The sequence below is a fragment of the Solenopsis invicta genome, chromosome 12 (assembly GCF_016802725.1).
Source record: "Solenopsis invicta isolate M01_SB chromosome 12, UNIL_Sinv_3.0, whole genome shotgun sequence".
Classification (NCBI taxonomy): Eukaryota; Metazoa; Arthropoda; class Insecta; order Hymenoptera; family Formicidae; genus Solenopsis; species Solenopsis invicta.
The window spans coordinates 1,260,817-1,281,530 of record NC_052675.1 but is presented as its reverse complement, the minus strand read 5'-3'; the positions used below and the strand labels follow the sequence as shown (position 1 = coordinate 1,281,530).

Genomic DNA, 20,714 nt, shown 5'->3' with positions numbered 1-20,714 from the left:
AATTTATAAAATTTTAATTAACTTAAGCAAGTTAAAATAGCATATTAATTTTTTCTAAGATACAGATAAAAATATTTGTTGTCTTTAAAAAGGTGAATTTCTCTTTAATTGAATTTTATAAAATCGCCATTTATATTCTTGTTTTTTTGGAACTCATTGAGCTAGAATTTTATTAATACATTTGTGTGCTTGCATCTTATTATTTATAAACTTTTTTTAATAATTTTAGTATTTTAAAATATTAAATATTAATTGTACCAATAAGTACTTAAGAAGATAATTACTACAGAAATTTTAAAGAGATCTTTGTGTTGTTTATATAAACAGGCATAAATAATTTAAAATAAATGATTAAAGCCTGTCGCAAACAATACGTTTTTTCTTACTGGATTTCTAATTGGATTTTCTTACTTGCTACCGTACGGGCAATGGTACTGGCAGTGCTACTGGCTTCACACGGTGCGAGTTTTCGTACGGGCTAAGCAACTGAAATTTGTTTCATAGAAGCGGCACGCTTAAATATGGATGAGATAGATGAGATGGATGAAATTATTGCAACAGTTGTACATTGTCGTAAAATTGCATTAATTTTAATTATTGAAAAATTGCGACAACGAAATAAATATCGCCTACGTTTATGGAGTCGACAGTCAATACATTCTTTAATGCCTCACTTTTACTGTGTTTATTATGGTAATTTGGTGTGTTTATCGCATATAAACATGGTTCTTATTAGTAGGCCTCTATTAAACATAATACTTAATATAAAATACTTTCTTTGAACTATTTTGAAGTCTTTTCATTTCTGCACGATGTTATGTTTGCGAAGTGAATTCACGTTTGAACTTTGACAACACTTCGACAGTATAACCTGGTATAACCCAGTATAACCTATAAGACTGCGTCCTGATTGGCTTTCACAATAAACCAGTACAGAATCACGTAAGAAAAATAGGACATGATCTATTACGAAAATCCAGTACGCGAGCCAGTAGCGTAGCCCGTAAGCTACCCATTTCCAGTACGGGAACACGTAAGACTGCCAGTATAGGAGCACGCAAGCAATCTCGTAAGAAAAAACGTATCGTCTGCGGCAGGCTTAACTTGAAAAGATTATATGGGAATAATAACTGGAAATACGATCCACATAAAACATGTTGGATTAGAATCTATATTGCAGGATCCGTGATACACATAATAAATTAAACAATTTGTCGAAATTGTTCGAGGGTTTTTGGGACAGAGATTGAATTAGTCCGGGACACCTGGTCGTATCTCCAATACTCTGGCACAACGTTTATTTAAGCAATTACAACGGGAAGATTATTAGTCGTGTGAGAGCGTGACTCGACGTGATGGCGGCGAGAGAGAAGAGAGTGGTATATAGATAGGCGCGCGTAGCGCGCGCTGAAGCGCGGAGTCTAGGGACATTAGCGGTGGAGGGAAGATATCACCATAATGGAGGATGGTAATCGAAGGATCGTAATGGGCTCATCCTCAACACTTCCCCTCGATCCGAGAACTAGTCGCCTCCTCAGTTGTCGATCATCCCGAGAAGCATCAGGCATCTTCGAAGTTTCGGCGCTGCGAGTCCCTTCGTCAAAATGTCGGCGGGCATATCATCAGTAGAAACGTATTCTATCTTCAGGTCCCCACGATTTAACACCTCTCATACGTAATGATGGCGAACATCTATATGCTTTGTCCGCCCATGGAAGACTGGATTCTCTGCTATCTTTCGTGCTCCGTTGTTGTCGCAGAAAATCGTGACGTCGCTACACTCGTTGTACTCCAATTCCTTCAGGAAACGATGGATATAAGTGGCTTGCTTGGCGGCTTCGGTCAAGGCCATATATTCAGCCTCCGTTGAAGACAGCGCCACTGTTCGCTGCTTTTGGGATTCCCAGGCTACGGGAGCTCCGCCCAGAATAAATGTGTATCTGGTATAGGATCTTCTGTCGATGGACAGTTCGCCCAATCGGCGTCGACATATCCCCTGATCGGCTCTCCAGTTTTATCGTATTTCAATCCGAGCTCCAGTGATCCTTTTAAGTAACGTAATACTCGTTTGGCAGCTGTCCAGTGCGTTGAATCGTAGCAAGTTCCGAATTGGCTGAGGTAACTCACTGCGAATGATATGTCGGGCCTCGTACACGTGGCGACATACATCAATGCTCCGATGAGTTCCCGAAATAGTAAATGTTCACTCGGTGGGCTGTTCTCACTTCCTGGCATCAGCTTGACGTTTGGATCCAAAGGAGTTGACACAGGATTAGCATGTGACATATCGAATCTTTCTAGAACATCTTGAATGTACCTCTTCTGGCTCATCGATATGCCTGTCTTGTCTTGATGGAATTCTATTCCGAGACAATACTTAACGTGTCCAAGATTTTTGATTTCAAATTCGTTCGACAGAAATCGTTCAAGTTTCCAGATTTCTGACTTACTTGTTGACGCAATTAGGATGTCGTCGACGTACTATATGTGGCAATGACTAGGAGATCTTGTCTGCGGCTCTTGAAGAAAATACACGGATCGGCAACTGACTTCGCCGCTCCAAACTTGCTCAATATGCCGCATAGACGCTCGTTCCAGCAACGGCCAGCCTGTTTCAGCCCGTATAGCGCCTTGTTCAGGAGACAAACCTTTTCTCCTCTCTGCATTTCTTCGAGCATTTGTTTGGCCTTTCTTCGAACATCGTTTTCCTCTGATTCATCGCTCGCCAGGATCCTGAGTCCTCTCTGAATATTCTTGGGTATTTCCATGAAGATCCTTTCGCTCAACGTTCCGTTCAAATAGGCGGTAGTCACGTCCAATTGTTGCACTGTCATTCCCTTCTCGGCAGCTACGGCCATTAAGGTTCTGATGGACTCCATGCGTGCCACGGGAGCGAATGTATCGTCGAAGTCCACACCAGGCATTGAGCGAAACCTTTTGTTACTATGCGGGCCTTCCGACGTTCTAGTGTTCCATCCTCCCCATATTTGTCACGTAGTACAACCCTGCTTCCTATGACACTCGCAGATTCGGATCGATCTACAAGCGTCCAGGTGTCCTTACTTCAGCTCACTTGCAATTGCATCATTCCATTCGGTTGCATTTGGACCATGAATGGCTTCCTCGACGGGGACTTCAGTCAAATTGGCCGCTTCGTCCTGAAAACATGGAAAGTCAGCTCGATGGAATAACCTTTTGAGTCTTCCCCTGAGTCCGGTCCGCAACAATCGTGGTCGTCCGCGACCACGCGTTGGAGTGGCACACCATGTGCTGTGAGCTCTTCCTCCGCGTCACTCTCGTCCTCGAGCGTATCTGGAGGTTCCTCGATTTGATTTGGAATTGCGACAGTCGTTGGCTGCACCTCGATTCCGACGATCTCCGATTCCGTCTTCTTCTGATCAACGATTTCCATGTAGTCTTCCGTATTTGACGTGACTAAGTCGGCGCTCGTAAATTTCACGTCTCTTGTCACTTCGATCCGTTTCTCCTCCGGTAACCACACACGATACCCTTTCGACGTCTCAGAATATCCGACGAAGATTTCTTTTCTGGAACGTGATTCAAACTTCCCTCTGCCAGGTTCTCGTTTGAGGGTCCGAACGCTTCGACCAAATTCTTGGAAGTGGCTCACGTCCGGAATCTTTCCCTTCCAGGTCTCGTAAGGTGTTCTTCCGTTGAGATGATTGGTTGGGCAGCGGTTTCGGATATAGTTCGCTGTATTAATAGCTTCCGCCCAGAGAGACTTTGGTAGTGACGACTGTAACAGCAGACAGCGGGCCATGTCGAGCAGCGTACGGTTCTTTCGTTCGGCAACACCGTTTTGTTCCGGCGTGTAGGGTACTGTGAGCCTTCGCCCAATCCCGTTCTCCTTCATGAATGTATCGAACCTCTCATTGCGGTACTCCCTGCCGTTGTCCGATTATAAGTATTTCACACGTCGTCCTGTTTGGTTCTCTGCAAAAACTTTGAACTCTTTGAACGATTGCAGAGCGTCGCTCTTATTTTTCAAAAAACGTACCTCAGACCATCTTGAAGCGTCGTCGATAAAGGTTATGAAATACTTGGACCCTCCGTTTGACTCTGTCCTGATGGGACCGCAGATGTCCGTATGGATGATCTCCAACACTTCGGTTTTCTTCTCGGATTTCTTCGGGAATGGCGTTCGGGTCATCTTCCCCTCGGCACATATATCACAGGATATGTCGTCCGGGCGTTCCTCGAATTTTAATCCGGAAATAACGTTGTTCTGCTTGCATTTCCACAAGTCTCGGTAATTTAGATGGCCCATCTTCTTGTACCACGTTTCCGCAATCTGTGACCTCCTAGTGATTCCGCTGTCCTGTGCAGTTCTGGCGATTGCTTTGTGGTTTTCTGTCTTCAGAATGTATAAACCGCCGCGATCGCTCTTGGCCTCCAGAATGGATTTTCCTTTCGCATCCGTAATCATTGCAGCGTTGCTCTCGAAGATGACCTTGTATCCCTTGTCGCAAATCTTCCCGACCGACAGGAGGTTAGTTCGTAGCTCAGGAACGTGCAGCGTTTCCTTCAATTTTACTGCCTTTGTCACGCCGTTTGCGCTCACTGTTAGACGTACCGATCCTTTGCCCTTAATATCTGTAGATGAATCTATCGCAAGATTCACCTTGCCGCCAATGAATTTGCTTCTGTCCTCGAATTCGTTTTCGTTGCCATACATGTGAGCTGTGCAGCCGCTATCGATGCACCACATTCCGCCGGGTGCAGTTTTCGTTGTTTGGAACGCACTGAAGCTTTCTGATTCAGTTGGCAAGCTTGCGATTGCACATAAGCTTACGTCATCTGCCACGTTGGCGTTGTCCTTCCGTGATTCTGTGCATTCCGCTGCCTTGTGCCCGACCTTACGGCATCGATGGCACTTGAACTTAAAAGGTTTTTTCTGCACTTTCGATTCCTTCTTCGACTCGTTCTCGGTTTTCTTCGACGCACCCCTTCCTCTCTTGTGTCTCCTTTTAGCAAACATTGCTTCTGTTCCGCTGCTTCTTTCCTGATGCTTTCTCGCTTCGCTCTCTTCTAGGATTTTAATCCGAAGCGTATCCGGCGATGGCAGTACGTCGCGCGATTCAATCGCGCACCGAAAATTCCCGAAGGACGCAGGAAGACTATGCAGTAGCATTATCGAAAGCAGGTCGTTATTGATGTCAACGTCCATTTCGCCTAGCTTGTCGACGGTGTCGAAAAATCTCAGCAAATGTTCGCGCGCGTCATCGCCTTCCTCCATGCGGTGATAGGTGAGCTGTTTGATCAGCGTCGCCTTTCGTGCCGGTCCCGATGGCTGATACACCGACAGTAATTTCTGCCACAGCTCGCGCGACGTGTTGCACTCCTTCACCTGCTTTAGTTTGGATGGCTTTATCGCGAGGATTATATCCGCTTTTGCCTTTCCGTCCTCGATCGTCCATTTCCTGGCGTTTTCCGCCGACTGCGCATCTCCCGGTGTGCACTCGGGTTTCGACTTATGTCCGCTGACATATTCCCACGAGTCATTTTTGGTCAACAACGCCTGCATTTGGATTTTCCATGTATCGTAATTTTCGCGGTTTAACAATTCGATCCGAACGGTGCTCGTCGATGCCATTATCGCGCGATGGATTCTCAATTACCTTTATGTTCCGTTGCTGCCACGTGGCGATATAACTTTCACGGTATCTTACCAAATCTCGCGTAGCGGAGAGGTTCCTGGGCCATAACCTGTTCGAGGGTTTTTGGGACAGAGATTGAATTAGTCCGGGACACCTGGAACGGTCGTATCTCCAATACTAGGGCACAATGTTTATTTAAGCAATTACAACGGGAAGATTATTAGTCGTATGAGAGCGTGACTCGACGTGATGGCGGCGAGAGAGAAGAGAGTGGTATATAGATAGGCGCGCGTAGCGCGCGCTCAAGCGCGGAGTCTAGGGACATTAGCGGTGGAGGGAAGATATCACCATAATGGAGGATGGTAATCAAAGGATCGTAATGGGCTCATCCTCAACAGAAATAAGCAGATAACATAGATAAAATTATATTAGAGAAATTTTTATTCTAATGACACAAAATATCAAAATATCATGTAATAGTAGTACATTATTAGAAAAGAACCTTTAACCTTTAAACACACCGATCCTGTAAAATACGGAAACACATTTTTGGGTCTGGGAGACTTTTTCAACTGTGAGAAGCTATAATTTTGATTACAATCAATATTTTTCTACGATTTTTTTTTAAAACAAAAGTTCAAAATCTCAGGAGTGCATAATCGACTGCATAATCGGCTTTGCCGACAAATAATTTATTGTGAAGTTATAAAAGTAAAACCATTAAGCAAAAATGAGAAATTGGTCAAAAATCCACTTTTCCTTCAAAAAATCATATCTTGGCAACAACAAACGTTTAAGGACTTTCAAATACGGCGTTTTAAAGCTAAAAAGTCACACTTTCAAAATAAAATTTGGCAAAGTCATTTCTTTTAAAAAGTATAATTATGTAACATGGAGAATATGAGGCATTTTTGGGCATCTAAAAATCCACTTTAAAAAAAAAAATCATATCTTTGCAACAAAAAACTTTAAAGAACTTTACAATATGGCGTTTTAAAGCTAAAGATTCATACTTTCAAAAAAAATTGTATTATTGTCATTTCTATTAAAAAATGTACTTATGTAACAAGGCGAATATGAGGAATTTTTGATTAAATCGTGTCTAAAATTGGAAATTGATGTGTTTCATGATATATTTTGGAAAAACTTTTTTTTCTACAACATTTTATGGTATTCCAACTTTAGACAGAGTAAATGCGAGTAACATCTGCAAATCGACCTGTTTGAACGTATTTTGTCCAGTTTTTTTATGTAAAATACTCACAAAAAAAGTTTCACTTACATACTATATGGGTCGCATTGACCCTAACAAAACTTTGCTGCCGTGTCGTTCGAATTCTAGTTGACCAAAAAAGTTGATCAACTATATCAATTGAAAGAGGAGATTTCAAACTTTTTTTACGTCTTGGTCCGAACCTTCTATCTCATTCCGTCTTCACATAGCAAGCGTTCAAAACTTCATATGGGATCTCTCAGACCCACTTACGTGTTTAAGGGTTAAACTAGTCTTTACTTGATGTCTTAATTTTTTTTTATTCATACTTTATTTAAAAATCTTAACCTTTTCAAACACGAACAATTACTTTCTCCTTTCAATTTTATTTCTATTCTACACTTCTTCGATATTTCCTCCATCCTTCCTTCCTTTTTCTATTATTCTATTCAAAAATCTTTATCGTCTCCAACACCTTCAATTCCTTTCTCCTTTCAATTGTATTTTCATACAAAATTCCTTCAATCCTTTTTCCTTCCTTCTTTCTTTTTTATATTATTCTATTGTATTTCTCTACCTTCCTTTATCTTCAATACTCATTTTTAAAAAACTTTACTAAAATGGATAATATTTTATTAGAGAAATTTTTATTTTTATAACAATTATCAAAATATCATATAATATTCATCCATTATTTAAAAAAAAACTTTGAAACCAGTATTTAATAGCATTCCAAATTTTATTCATCCTTGAAATAAAAATCTTAACCTCTTCAAACACCTTCAACTTCTTTTTCCTTTTAATTTTATTTTCTTTCTAAAGTTTTTTGATCCTTCTTCCTTTCTTCCTTGATTTAGATATTATTCTAATCATAAATCTTTACGTTTTTAAACACCACAAATTTCTTCCTCCTTCAATTTTATTTTCATTCTGAACTCCTTCAATTCTTCTTCCTTCCTTCCTTTCTTTTCATATTATTTTATACCTCTTCTTTCTTTGCTCTTCAATACATATATTAAAAAAATTTTACTAAAATAGATAATATTATATTAGAGAAATTCTTATTTTTATGACAAAAATTATAAAAATATCACATTATTTACACTCGTTATTAAAAAAAACCTTCACACCAGTATTCAATAGCATTCTTAATTTTATTCATCTTTGATTTAGAAACCTGAACATTTTTAAATATCTTCAATTACTTTCTCCTTTCAATTTTATTTCCAACTCCTTTGATCCTTCCTGCTTTCTTCCGTCCTTTTTGTATTATTTTATACAAAAACATTTACCTTCTTTAACACCTTCAATTCCTTTCTCCATTCAATATTATTTCCATTCTACAGTTTTTCGAGCCTTCCTTCCTCCTCTTTTACATTATTTTATTACTCTTTTCTTCCTTTTCTTAATTCTCATGTTTAAAATTTTCTTTACTAAAATAGATAATATTTTATTAGTAAAACTTTCATTTTTATGACACAAAATATCAAAATATCATGTAATATAAGCCCATTATTAAAAAAAGCTTCAAACTGATGTTTAATTGATGTCTCAATTTTATTCATCCCTTATTTAAAAATCTTAACTTTCTCCAACACACCTTCAATTCCTTTTTACTTTTAATTTTGTTTCCATTCTACACTCCTTAGATCCTTCCTCCTTCCTTTTATTATTATTCTATTCCTCTTCTTTTCTTTATCTTCATTTAACATTTTTAAGAAATTTTACTTAAATATATATTTTATTAGTGAATCTTTTATTTTTATGACAAAAAATATCAAAATATGTAATATTCGCCCATTATTAAGAAAAGACCTTTAAACAGTTATTTAATTAATGTCTTAATTTTATTCATCCTTTTTTTAAAAATCTTAATATTTTCAAACACCTTCAATTCCTTTCTTCTTTCAATCTTATTTCCATTCAAAACTACTTTGATCTTTTCTCTTTCTTTCCTTCCTTTTTATACTATTGTATTCAAACACCTTTATATTCTCCAACACCTTCAATTCTAGTCTTCTTTCAATTTCATTTTCATTCTCAAAGCTTTGGATCTCTCCTTCTCTTTTCCTTCGATTTTACATTATTCTATACCTCTTCTTTTCTTTATCTTTCTTTCACATTTTCAAAAATATTTAATAAAATATGTAATATTTCATTAGAAAAATTTTTATTTTTATGGTAGAAAATATTATTGCATAATATTTGCACATTATTAAAAAAAAGCTTCAAACTGGTGTTCAATTTGTGTCTTAATTTTTGTTCATCCTTTAATTAAAAATCCTAACATTCTCAAACATCTTCAATTACTTTCACCTTTCAATTTTATTTACATTCTAAACTCCTTCGATATTTCCTCCTTCTTTCCTTTCTTCTTTTTTGTATTATTTTACTCAAAAATCTTTACTTCCTCCAACACTTTCAACTCTTTTCTCCTTTCAATTTTATTTTCTTTCTAAACACCTTTGATCCATCCCCACTTCTTCCTTCCATTTCATATTATTTTATTCAGAAATTTTTATTATATTTTCTTCAAAACCTTGAATTCCTTTTTTCTTTTAATTTTATTTCCATTCTACACTCCTTCGATCCTTCCTTTTTTTTTCCTTCCTTTTTATGTTACTCTATTAAAAAAATCTTTACCTTCTTCATCACAAATTTTTTTCTTCTACAATTTTATTTTCATTCTGAATTCCTTCGAACCTTCCTTTTTCCTTTTTTCTAATTTATATTATTCTTTACCTCTTCTTTCCTTTATCTTTAATAAACATTTTTACAAAACTTTAGCAAAATAGATAATATTCCAATACAGAAATTTTTGTTGTTTATGACAAAAATAATAAAAATATCACACGATATTCACCTATTATTTAAAAAAACCTTCAAACCAGTATTCAATAGCATTCTTAATTTTATTCATCCTTTATTTAAAAATCTTCACATTCTCCAATACCTTCATTTCTTTTCAATTTTATTTCCATTCAAAACTCAATCGATTCTTCCTTCTTCCTTCCTTTCTTTTTATATAACTCTATTTAAAAATTTTGACCTTCCCAAAGTACCTTCAATTCCTTTCTCTTTTTTATTTTATTACCATTTTACATTCTTTTGATTCTTCCTCTTTTCTTTCTACCCTTTCCTATTATTCTATTCCTCTTTTTTTCAATAACTTCATTTCACATTTTTAAGAAACTTTACTAAAAGACAAAATAACTTATTAGAGAAATTTGTATTTTTATGACACAAAATATCAAAATATTATGTAATATTCGCCTATTATTAAAAAAAACTTTTAATCAAGTATTTAATTGATGTCTTTACTTTATTCATCCTTTATTTAAAGATCTTTACCATTTCCAATACTTTCAATTCATTTCTCCTTTCAATTTTATTTCCATTTTGAACTTCTTTGATCCTTTTTCTTTCTTTCCTGTCTTTTCGTATTATTCTATTCAAAAACCTTTATCTTCTCCAAAACCTTCAATTCCTATCTCTATTCAATTTTATTTCCATTCTACTCTTTCCTTTTATATTATTCTATTTTTCTTCTTTTCTATATCTTTATTTTACATTTTTGAAAAACTTTACTAAAATATCTAATAATGTATTTAAAAAATTTTTATTTTCATGACAAAAAATAACAAAACATCATGTAAAATTCGCCCATTATTTAAAAAAATCTTTTAATTTGGTGTTTAATTGATGTTTTTATTTTATTCATCCTTTATTTAAAAATTTTTACCTTGTCAAATACCTTTAATTTATGTCTCATTTCAATTTTATATTTTATTTCCATTCGAAATTCCTTTGATACTTCCTCCTTTCTTTGTTTCTTTTCATATTATTCTATTCAAAAGTCTTTACCTCGTCTAACACCTTGTATTCTTTTCTCCATACAATTTAATTTACATTCTATATCTACTTCTATCCTTTATCCTATATTTACTTCTATCCTTTGATCCTATCTTTTTATATTATTTTATTCCTTCTTTTCTATATCGTCATTTTATTTTTAAAAAATTTTACCTAAATACATAATATTCTAATAAAAAAATTTTCATTTTTATGACACAAAATATCAAAATATCAAGTAACGTTTACACATTATTAAAAAAAACCTTTAATCTGCTGTTTAATTACGTCTTTACTTTATTCATCTTTTATTTAAAAATCTTTACCTTCTCTAACATTTTCAATTCATTTTTCCTTTCAATTTTATTTCTATTCTAAAATCTTTTGATCCTTTTAACTTCCTTCCTTCTTTTTCATATTTTATTCAAAAACCTTTACCTTTTACAACACCTTGAATTCCTACCTCTATTTGATTTTATTTCCAATCTACACTCCTTTGATCCTTCCTTTTTATATTATTCTATTTATATTATTCTATTTCTATTCTTTTTTATATTTACATTTTATTTTTTTAAAAATTTTACCAAAATACATAATAATCTATTAGAAAAATTTTCATTTTTATGACACAAAATATCAAAATATTATGTAATATTTGCCCATTAGTAAAAAAAAATCTTTAATCTGGTGTTTAATTGATGTTTTTACTTTATTCATCGTTTATTTAATAACCTTTACTTTCTCCAACACCTTCAATTCATTTCTCCTTTTAATTTTATTTCCGTTTTAAACTTCTTTGATCCTTCCTTCTTTCTTCCTTTCTTTTCGTATTATTCTATTCAAAAACCTATACCTTCTCCAACACTTTCAATTCCTATCTCTATTCAATTTTATTTCCATTCTACACTCCTTCAATCTTTCCTTTTATATTATTCTATTCCTCTTATTTCTATATCTTCATGTCATATTTTTAAAAAAACTTTACTAAAATACATAATATTCTATTACAGAAATTTTCATTTTTATGACACAAAATATCATGTAATATTCGCCCAATATTAAAAAAAATATTTAGTCTGTTGTTTAATTGATGTCTTTACTTTATTCATTCTTTATTCAGTAACCCTTACCTTCTCCAACACCTTCAATTCATTTCTACTTTTAATTTTATTTTTATTTTAAACTTCTTTGTTCCTTCCTCCTTTCTTCTTTCCTTTTCGTATTATTTTATTCAGAAACCTTTATCTTTTTTAACTCCTTTAATTCCTATCTTTATTCAATTTTATTTTCATTCTACACTTCTGCGATCCTTCTTTTTTTTATATTTTTCTATTCCTCTATTTTTCTATATCGTTTCTTATTTTTAAAAAATTTTACTAAAATACATAATATTTTATTACAGAAATTTTTATTTTTATGACACAAAATATCAATATACCATGTAATATTTGCCCATTATTAAAAAAAACTCTTAATCTGATGTTTAATTGATGTCCTTATTTTATTCAACCATTATTTAAAAATCTTTACCTTTTCCAACACCTTCAATTCATTTTTCTTTTTAATTTTATTTCCATTCTAAACTCTTTTGATCCTTCCTCCTTCCTTCCTTCCTTTTCATATTATGAAATACTATTCCTTTCCTCTTCTCTTCTTTATAATCATTTCACATTTTTAAAAATTTTTACTAAAATAGATAAAATTTCATTAGAGAAAAATTTTAAAAATTTATAAATATTTACTAAAATTGATAACAATCTATTAGAAAAATTTTTATTTTTTTAACACAAAATATCAAATATCACATGATATTTACCCATTGTTCCTTTATTTAAAAATCTTTAAATCATTACCTTTTTTACTTTGTTGAATTCCCTTCTCCTTTCTGTATTAGTGCCACTTCAAAACTTTTCTTCCTTCTGTCATTAAACCATTTTTATACTTTTTCTAATCCAACCTCACAATAATAATGTTTATATACAAATGAACATTTTAACAACCATAATGTAATAAATATTAAACAAAATCGCTATCTGAAAATAAAGTACAATACAAAGTATCAATTCTTTCTAAAGAGAATTTTTACAACCATAAATAAAGACGTTTAATAAAACTTATCTAAAACGATCATGAAATCCTCCAAAGGAAAGGAAAAATCTTTAGACGCAGGAAACAGAACCAACACAATAAATAAATTTGTAATAATTAATTCGATAATAGAATAATATTACACTATTAACCTCTTTGTGCATGTAACAGTTATTATAACTATTACTGTTAACCATAGACATAGAATCTATAGACCGAGCATTCGAGGAGTGGGGACGTGAAAAACTAGAAAAAGATAGCAAGCTTTGGACCACTCTTCTGTCTTTGTCTAATGACGCGCGTGGGGAATCTTCACTTGTTTTTTTTTTTTTTTTTAATATTTTGACGTTTACAAACGTAATAAAGGAACTGATAAATTTAACATTAATAAAACTAAAAATAAATGATTTATTTACTGAAAAGAAACATGCTTTTAATCAAGCTCCATTGATGGATCATAGAAATCAATTAATTCGTATTCTCTTCGAAAAGTTTTTCACTCTTCGTATACATCATTATGCTGCTTCTAAGAATAACAAAATTAGACGAATAAGATCTAAATTCACAAAACTCATTTTATTTAAAAATCAGTAACATATATATATATATACAGGGTGTTTCAGACCACCCCTTTTCTCTTCGCCGGATTAGGACCAATCAAAAATATGTTCAGACGAAAGTTGTAGGGTTTCAAAAGATCTATTGAATGATCTTATCAGTTTGACCTTGGATGGCGTCGCCAAGGTCAGATCGAAATCACATTAAGTTTTTTAAATGAAACACCCTATTTTTGATTCCAGAATCTAATAGCTGGAGTCAAGACCTTTCCAAAACACTACAAGAAAGTTTATTTTCGTTGACTACTTTCCGAGTTGTGCGGCTTGAAAGTTACACTACCGCCAACACCATGTAAATAACAATATAAAATCACGCGTTACGCAGAAAGCCGTGCAGCCGACACAAAGAAAGTAAACACGCGAGCCGGGCCAACAAAAACAGATCATGAAAAATCGTGAAAGTTAGCTGTCGCGACCGTAGATAGTCACATACATAAGTATGTCATAATATTATGTAATTACATTATTACTTTAACGGTAGCACACGAGCAATAACGAGCGCGGCTTTCTGCGTAACGATGTCTAACTCGTGATTTTATACATATTGTTATTTGCATAGAATGTAGTAGAGATGTATTCACCACAACGCTATTGTGACTCAACTCAACACGACTGACAATAACTCTCTCAAACTTGTCACCTACGTCTTCAATAACCGTCATATCAGTATCAATCGCGCAACAAAAATCCGACCCTCTTTATTAGTCTAGGTTTATTTAGCCATGTCCTATTCCAATGAAGAAGCATATGATATGCTGCTAATTTTAGGTGAGTGTCGAGGTACATTCATTGCAGCGGAAAGATTGTGGCGGGAACGTTATCCTGATCGGACTCCTCACTCGCGAAATGTTTTTTCACGTTTGGCTAAACGAATCAAAATTAAAGGTGTCGTTCAGCCTCAACATAACAAAGGTACACAAATTCGTCGTCCGATTATGGATGAAAGAACAGTGGAAATTCTTGCATCGACAGAATTGAACCCTTATGATTCTTTAAGACGACGAGAACAAGATTCTGGTGTTAGTAAAATCAGTGTTTGGCGCATTCTAAAAAATAACAAATTTCACCCTTACAGAATGTCTGCTCATCAAGCGTTGAATTATAACGATATTAGACTTAGATACAGAGACTTGTATTTTGCAACTTTATAAGACAGCAACCACTTGATTTCCACTTGAAAATTTTATTTTCTGACGGATGTACACTTAAAAGTGATGGATCTGTTAATACTTGGAACTCTCGTTATTGGGCACAAAATAATCCTCACTGGTTGAGAGAAGTAGATCATCAAACCATTTGGAAAGTCAATGTTTGGTGTGGAATTATTGGAAGTCAAATCATAGGTCCTGTTTTCTTTGACGAAAATCTAAACGGTGATAGATATTCCGCCTTGATAATGACAGATCTTCCTGTCTTACTAGAAAATATTCCTCTGCAATTGCGCCTGAACATGTGGTTCCAACAAGATGCATGTCCGTCTCATACATCGAGAGTTGCTCGTGCGGCATTAAATACTATGTTCCCCGACAAGTGGATAGGCAAATACGGTCCAATCAATTATCCACCCCGATCACCAGATCTCACCGTCCTTGATTATTATTTCTGGGGAAGGATAAAAAACTTGGACTATCATGAACGTCCGACTACGAGGGATAATATGATTCGTAGAATAAGTAAAGCAATTCGATCCTTACGTGCCGAGGAAATTCTTCGAGCAACCAATGATTTTCAAAATAGAGTTGATGCTTGCATCGCAGAGAATGGTGCTCACTTTGAACATTTAGTCGCTTAACAAAACATACACTCATTCATTCCCGAACGTGAGAGGCAAGGGGACTCACGTGAATCAAGCACCCCAAACGTGAGAGGCAAGGGGACTCACGTGAATCAAGCACCCCAAACGTGAGAGGCAAGGGGACTCACGTGAATCAAGCACCCCAAACGTGAGAGGCAAGGGGACTCACGTGAATCAAGCACCCCAAACGTGAGAGGCAAGGGGAGTCACGTGAATCAAGCACCCCAATGGGATGAAATTCTCGTCACGTCCACGTCGTTCATTCTGGATAATGCTAAGCACGGGAAAATGCATACAGTCAATCTGGACATGATTGATCATAAAACATAATCAATCCAGTTAATAAACAAAAGCAGAGTACATAAAACTTTGACTCCCCTTTTCCTCCCCCATACACATACGCATGCACGTATGCACACACCCACACACAAGATTAAATCCGACTAAGTAACCACCACATGGTACATCTTGAGTAATGCTGATGCTGGCGGTAGTGTAACTTTCAAGCCGCACAACTCGGAAAGTAGTCAACGAAAATAAACATTCTTATAGTGTTTTGGAAAGGTCTTGATACCAGCTATTAGATTCTGGAATCAAAAATAGGGTGTTCTATTTAAAAAACTTAATGTGATTTCGATCTGACCTTGGCGACGCCATCCAAGGTCAAACTGATAAGATCATTGAATAGATCTTTTGAAACCCTACAACTTTCGTCTGAACATATTTTTGATTGGTCCTAATCCTGCGAAGAGAAAAGGGGTGTACGGGTGGTTTGAAACACCCTGTATATATATATATATATATATATATATATATATATATATGTATGTAATATATTTATGATCCCCCCCGCTAAACATGAAACCTTCAGGGAACGTTACGTTTTAGCTCTAATTTAGCAAATTTGTAACGTTTTGTATGTATAGGTTAAATAACAGATTTTATATACGTTTAAAAGTAACGTTCTATTTGTGTTAGTCCATGGAACGTGTCAAAAACATTACATTTTTACCTTAAATATGACCCTTTGGAACGTTACAAAAGAAACATTTTGTGACATGACAGTAACGTTTTACATAAAATGTTTTTTTTATAACTTTAAAAACATTGCCTCAACGTTACACGTACAATATTTCTGAAACATTCAGTTTGCTATGTCTCTTCAATGTTTCCTTTGAAACGTTAACTTTTACACATTCAAAAACGCCGCAACAACGTAGCAAATGCGACATTTCTGAAACGTTAATTTGCGACGTAATGTAAAGGTTTCATTTAAAACATTAATTTTGAAACATCTTACACCCCGCGTTAATGTGCATCATCTGCATGCGTTTAAGGATACGGTCACGATAATGCTGCAAATAATGCTTTGAAGCATTGATTGGTCAATTTGTAAAATTCTTTACTCTGATTGGTTAATCATATGCTTCCAAATTATTTGTAGCAAGACTTTGACCGCACTCTATAGCAGTGCATGCAGCATCATCTTTTGCATGAGAGAATTAATATAGAAAAATGATATTGTTGAAATAAACGCGCTTTGTAGCGAGTCTGCATGGCTGCGTTCAGAATGAACGTCTAAGTGCACCCAGACATCATTTTATCCTTGTTTAACATTCGATAAACAACAAAGATAAAACATCTGTGCGCACCTGCAATGGACGTTTATTCTGAACGCACTCCATTGGACACGATGTGAAGGCGCTTAAGGAGCGCTCGACCGGCCAGCGGGGGTATCACGGCTAACGACACGGACGCGGGCTCCCGCGTTTTGTTTTCTGAATCTTTCTTGTCTCTCTGCTTCTGACGGCGGGTGGACGTGGCCCGGTTTTTCCGTTTCTGATTCTTTTTTTCCATTTCCTTCATTTTGTGCGTGCAAGCAATTCCGGAAGGAGAAGTGAGTGGTTAACTGTGGTTTCAAATCGAAGTCCGAGCTCTGGCTGACAGAGAAGCCAGAACTCGGACTTCGAGATAATAATCGAGTGGTTGCCAGGGAAGGAAGCTGGAGCTTGGAGACATATTTCAAGATACGAAATTTTTACGAGTTTTGGAGCCTTGTGGCCTTAAGGTTAGTATTCGTCTGAAGATTGATTGAATCACATCTTTCTCTCCGTATTCTCTCTCTCTCTCTCTCCCTCTCTCTCTCTCTCTCCTCTCTCCGTTCTCTAAGATTAACTAAATCACATCTTTCTATCCGTATTTTCTCTCTCTCTCTCTCTCCCCTCTCTCTCCGCTCTCCGCTCTCTAAGATTGACTGAATCACATTTTTCTCTCCGTATATTTACTCTCTCTCTCTCACTCTCTCCCCTTTTCTCCCCCACTCCTTTCTCTCCGCTCTCTCCGCTGTCTAAGATAGACTGAATCACATCTCTCTCTCCGTATTCTCTCTCCGCTCTCACCGCTCTCAGCTCTCTAAGATTAACTAAATCACATCTTTCTATCCGTATATTAACTAAATCACATCTTTCTATCCGTATTCTCTCTCTCTCTCTCCCTCTCTCTCCCCTCTCTCTCCGCTCTCCGCTCTCTAAGATTGACTGAATCACATTTTTCTCTCCGTATATTCTCTCTCTTACTCTCTCTCTCTCTCTCTCTCTCTCTCTCTCTCTCTCTCTCTCTCTCTCTCTCTCGCTGCTCTCTTCGCTCTCTAAGATTGACTGAATCACATTTTTCTCACTGTATATTCTCTCTCTCTCTCTCTCTCCCCCCTTTTCTCCCACTCTCCTTTCTCACCACTCTCTCCGCTGTCTAAGATAGACTGAATCACATCTTCCTCACCGTATTCTCTCTCTCTCTCTCTCCCTCATTCTCTCTCTCTCTCTCTCTCTCTCTCTCTCCTCTTTCCGCTCTCTGCTCTCTAAGATTAAGTAAATCACATCTTTCTATCCGTATTTTCTCTCTCTCTCTCTCCCCTCTCTCTCCGCTCTCCGCTATCTAAGATTGACTGAATCACATTTTTCTCTCCGTATATTTTCTCTCTCTCTCTCTCACTCTCTCCCCTTTTCTCCCCCTCTCCTTTCTCTCCGCTCTCTCCGCTGTCTAAGATAGACTGAATCACATCTTTCTCTCCGTATTCTCTTTCCTCTCTCACCGCTCTCTGCTCTCTAAGATTAACTAAATCACATCTTTCTATCCGTATATTAACTAAATCACATCTTTCTATCCGTATTCTCTCTCTCTCTCTCTCTCTCCCCTCTCTCTCCGCTCTCCGCTCTCTAAGATTGACTGAATCACATTTTTCTCTCCGTATATTCTCTCTCTCTCTCTCTCTCTCTCTCTCTCTCCCCCTGCTCTCTTCGCTCTCTAAGATTGACTGAATCACATTTTTCTCTCTGTATATTCTCTCTCTCTCTCTCCTCCTTTTCTCCCCCTCTCCTTTCTCTCCGCTCTCTCCGCTGTCTAAGATAGACTGAATCACATCTTTCTCTCCGTATTCTCTCTCCTCTCTCACCGCTCTCTGCTCTCTAAGATTAACTAAATCACATCTTTCTATCCGCATTCTCTCTCTCTCTCTCTCTCTCACCGCTCTCTCCGCTCACAAAGATTGACTGAATCACATTTTTCTCTCCGTATATTCTCTTTCTCTCTCTCTCTCTCTCCCTTTCTCTCTCTCCCCTCTCTCTTCGCTCTCTAAGATTGACTGAATCACATTTTCCTCTCCGTATATTTTCTCTCTCTCTCTCCCCCTCTCTCCCTCTCTCCTTTTTCTCCGCTCTCTCCGCTCTCTAAGATAGACCGAATCACATCTTTCTATCCGTATTCTCTCTCTCTCTCTCTCTCTCTCACCCCTCTCTCTCCGCTCTCCGCTCTCTAAGATTGACTGAATCACATTTTTCCCCCGTATATTCTCTCTCTCTCTCTCTCTCTCTCTCTCCCCTCTCTCTCCGCTCTCCGCTCTCTAAGATTGACTGAATCACATTTTTCTCTCCGTATATTTTCTCTCTCTCTCTCTCTCTCACTCTCTCCCCTTTTCTCCCCCTTTCCTTTCTCTCCGCTCTCACCGCTGTCTAAGATAGACTGAATCACATCTTTCTCTCCGTATTTTCTCTCTCTCTCTCTCTCTTCCTCTCTCTCTCTCGCAAGGAGAAGACGTGTCGAGAGTCGCTCCGCAAATGTAATAATTTTTGAGTGCTTTAAAGTGAGAAAAGACATAAAATAAGTTGATTGTTTTGCGCCGTCATAGACCGGGGATAGCTGTGAAAGTTATCTAGCCGGGATATAGCGATCTGTGAATGTGACCAGTGAATTTACTGTTTGGGACATCGAAGTCTCACAAGACAGTAGACATTATACGTGGACACAATAGTGCTGACGTGTGAAAGTGGATCACAGGTGACGGATCGGTTATGCTGATATTAACGGTTTCGGCCGGTAATTATCAGCATGGACGAGGAATATGCAGAATACCGATGCTCGGCATGTAGGAAGGCAATTAAGAGCAAAGTTGTTAGATGTAAAACTTGCCCAAAGCTTTTTTACCATCCAGGATGTGTAAATAAGCATAGAATTTTCGACAGAAATCAAGAGTACGTGCCGTGTAAAGGCCCATTTGAGGAATTCTTGACTGACATTGAAAAAGCACCGACACCGACAGAAAGAGATAGGACATCATCGACAGGATCCGTAGGAATGAGCAGTGGAAGTAAAGGGTCAGGAATCGATTTAAAAATAGATTGGATTATAAGAGCTGTAAAAGAAATAGAAGATGAGGCGGTACGTAAAAACGAAATTAAAACAATGATTAAAGAAGTAGTTCAGGAAGAATTAGAAAATGTCAAACAAGAATTAGAAACTTTGAAGAAAATGATACATGGATCAAAAGAAGGACCACAGAGAAGCTACAGTGAAGCGGTCAAAGAAAAGAAGAAAGAAAACGTTATAATAGTTAAACCAAAATTGCAACAGGAGAGTGAAGACACGAAAAAAGTAATAAAAGAGAAGGTAGATATAAAAAATATGGCAATGGGAGTAACGAAATTAAAGAAAGAAAGCAAAGGAGTAGTAATTATGGGTTGTGAATCTGGAGAAGAGATGAAAAAATTGAAAGAGACAGTACAAGCTAAGCTGGGAGAGAATTATAAAGTGCTCGAGTCGTCTCGATCGAAACCAAAAGTAAAAATTGTTAACATAAATTTAGAAGAGATGAACTTAGATGATAATGAACTTATAAATACAATTAAGAAGCAGAATAGAATAGATACAGTAAATATGCGAATTGTGAAGAGAATGGTTAAAGAAAAGAGTAACAACCAAAGAAGAGGAAATGAAGGATCAGTAATAATGGAAATAGATGAAGAGACGCACGAGCTGATATTGAAGAAATCAAAACTAAATATAGGATGGAAGAAATGTCCTGTATTTAATCACATCAGCGTCAAAAGATGTTTCAAGTGCTGGGGGTACTTCCACATTGCTAAAAATTGTACGAGAGAAGAAACATGCTGCAAATGCGCAGGGAATCATAGCTCGCGGGTTTGCACAGCAACGGAGAGCAAATATGTAAATTGTATGTTCAAAAATAGAACATACAA

At 36.3% G+C, this 20,714-nt stretch overlaps 2 protein-coding genes across 4 annotated transcripts in view; both read left to right on the top strand.

Annotated features, from left to right (window-relative positions):
* The first annotated feature begins 307 nt into the window (after window positions 1-307).
* Window positions 308-20,714, top strand: part of LOC120359162 — a 23,469-nt gene continuing 3,062 nt past the window's right edge. Inside the window, exons 1-2 of the mRNA XM_039455777.1 lie at window positions 308-313; window positions 17,082-17,087. The gene's annotated coding sequence lies outside the window, so the exon portion shown is untranslated. The remainder of the gene's footprint in view (window positions 314-17,081; window positions 17,088-20,714) is intronic.
* Window positions 16,039-20,714, top strand: part of LOC105206470 — a 19,699-nt gene continuing 15,023 nt past the window's right edge. For all 3 annotated transcript variants that reach the window (XM_039455780.1, XM_039455779.1, XM_039455778.1), the window contains exon 1: window positions 16,039-17,251. The gene's annotated coding sequence lies outside the window, so the exon portion shown is untranslated. The remainder of the gene's footprint in view (window positions 17,252-20,714) is intronic.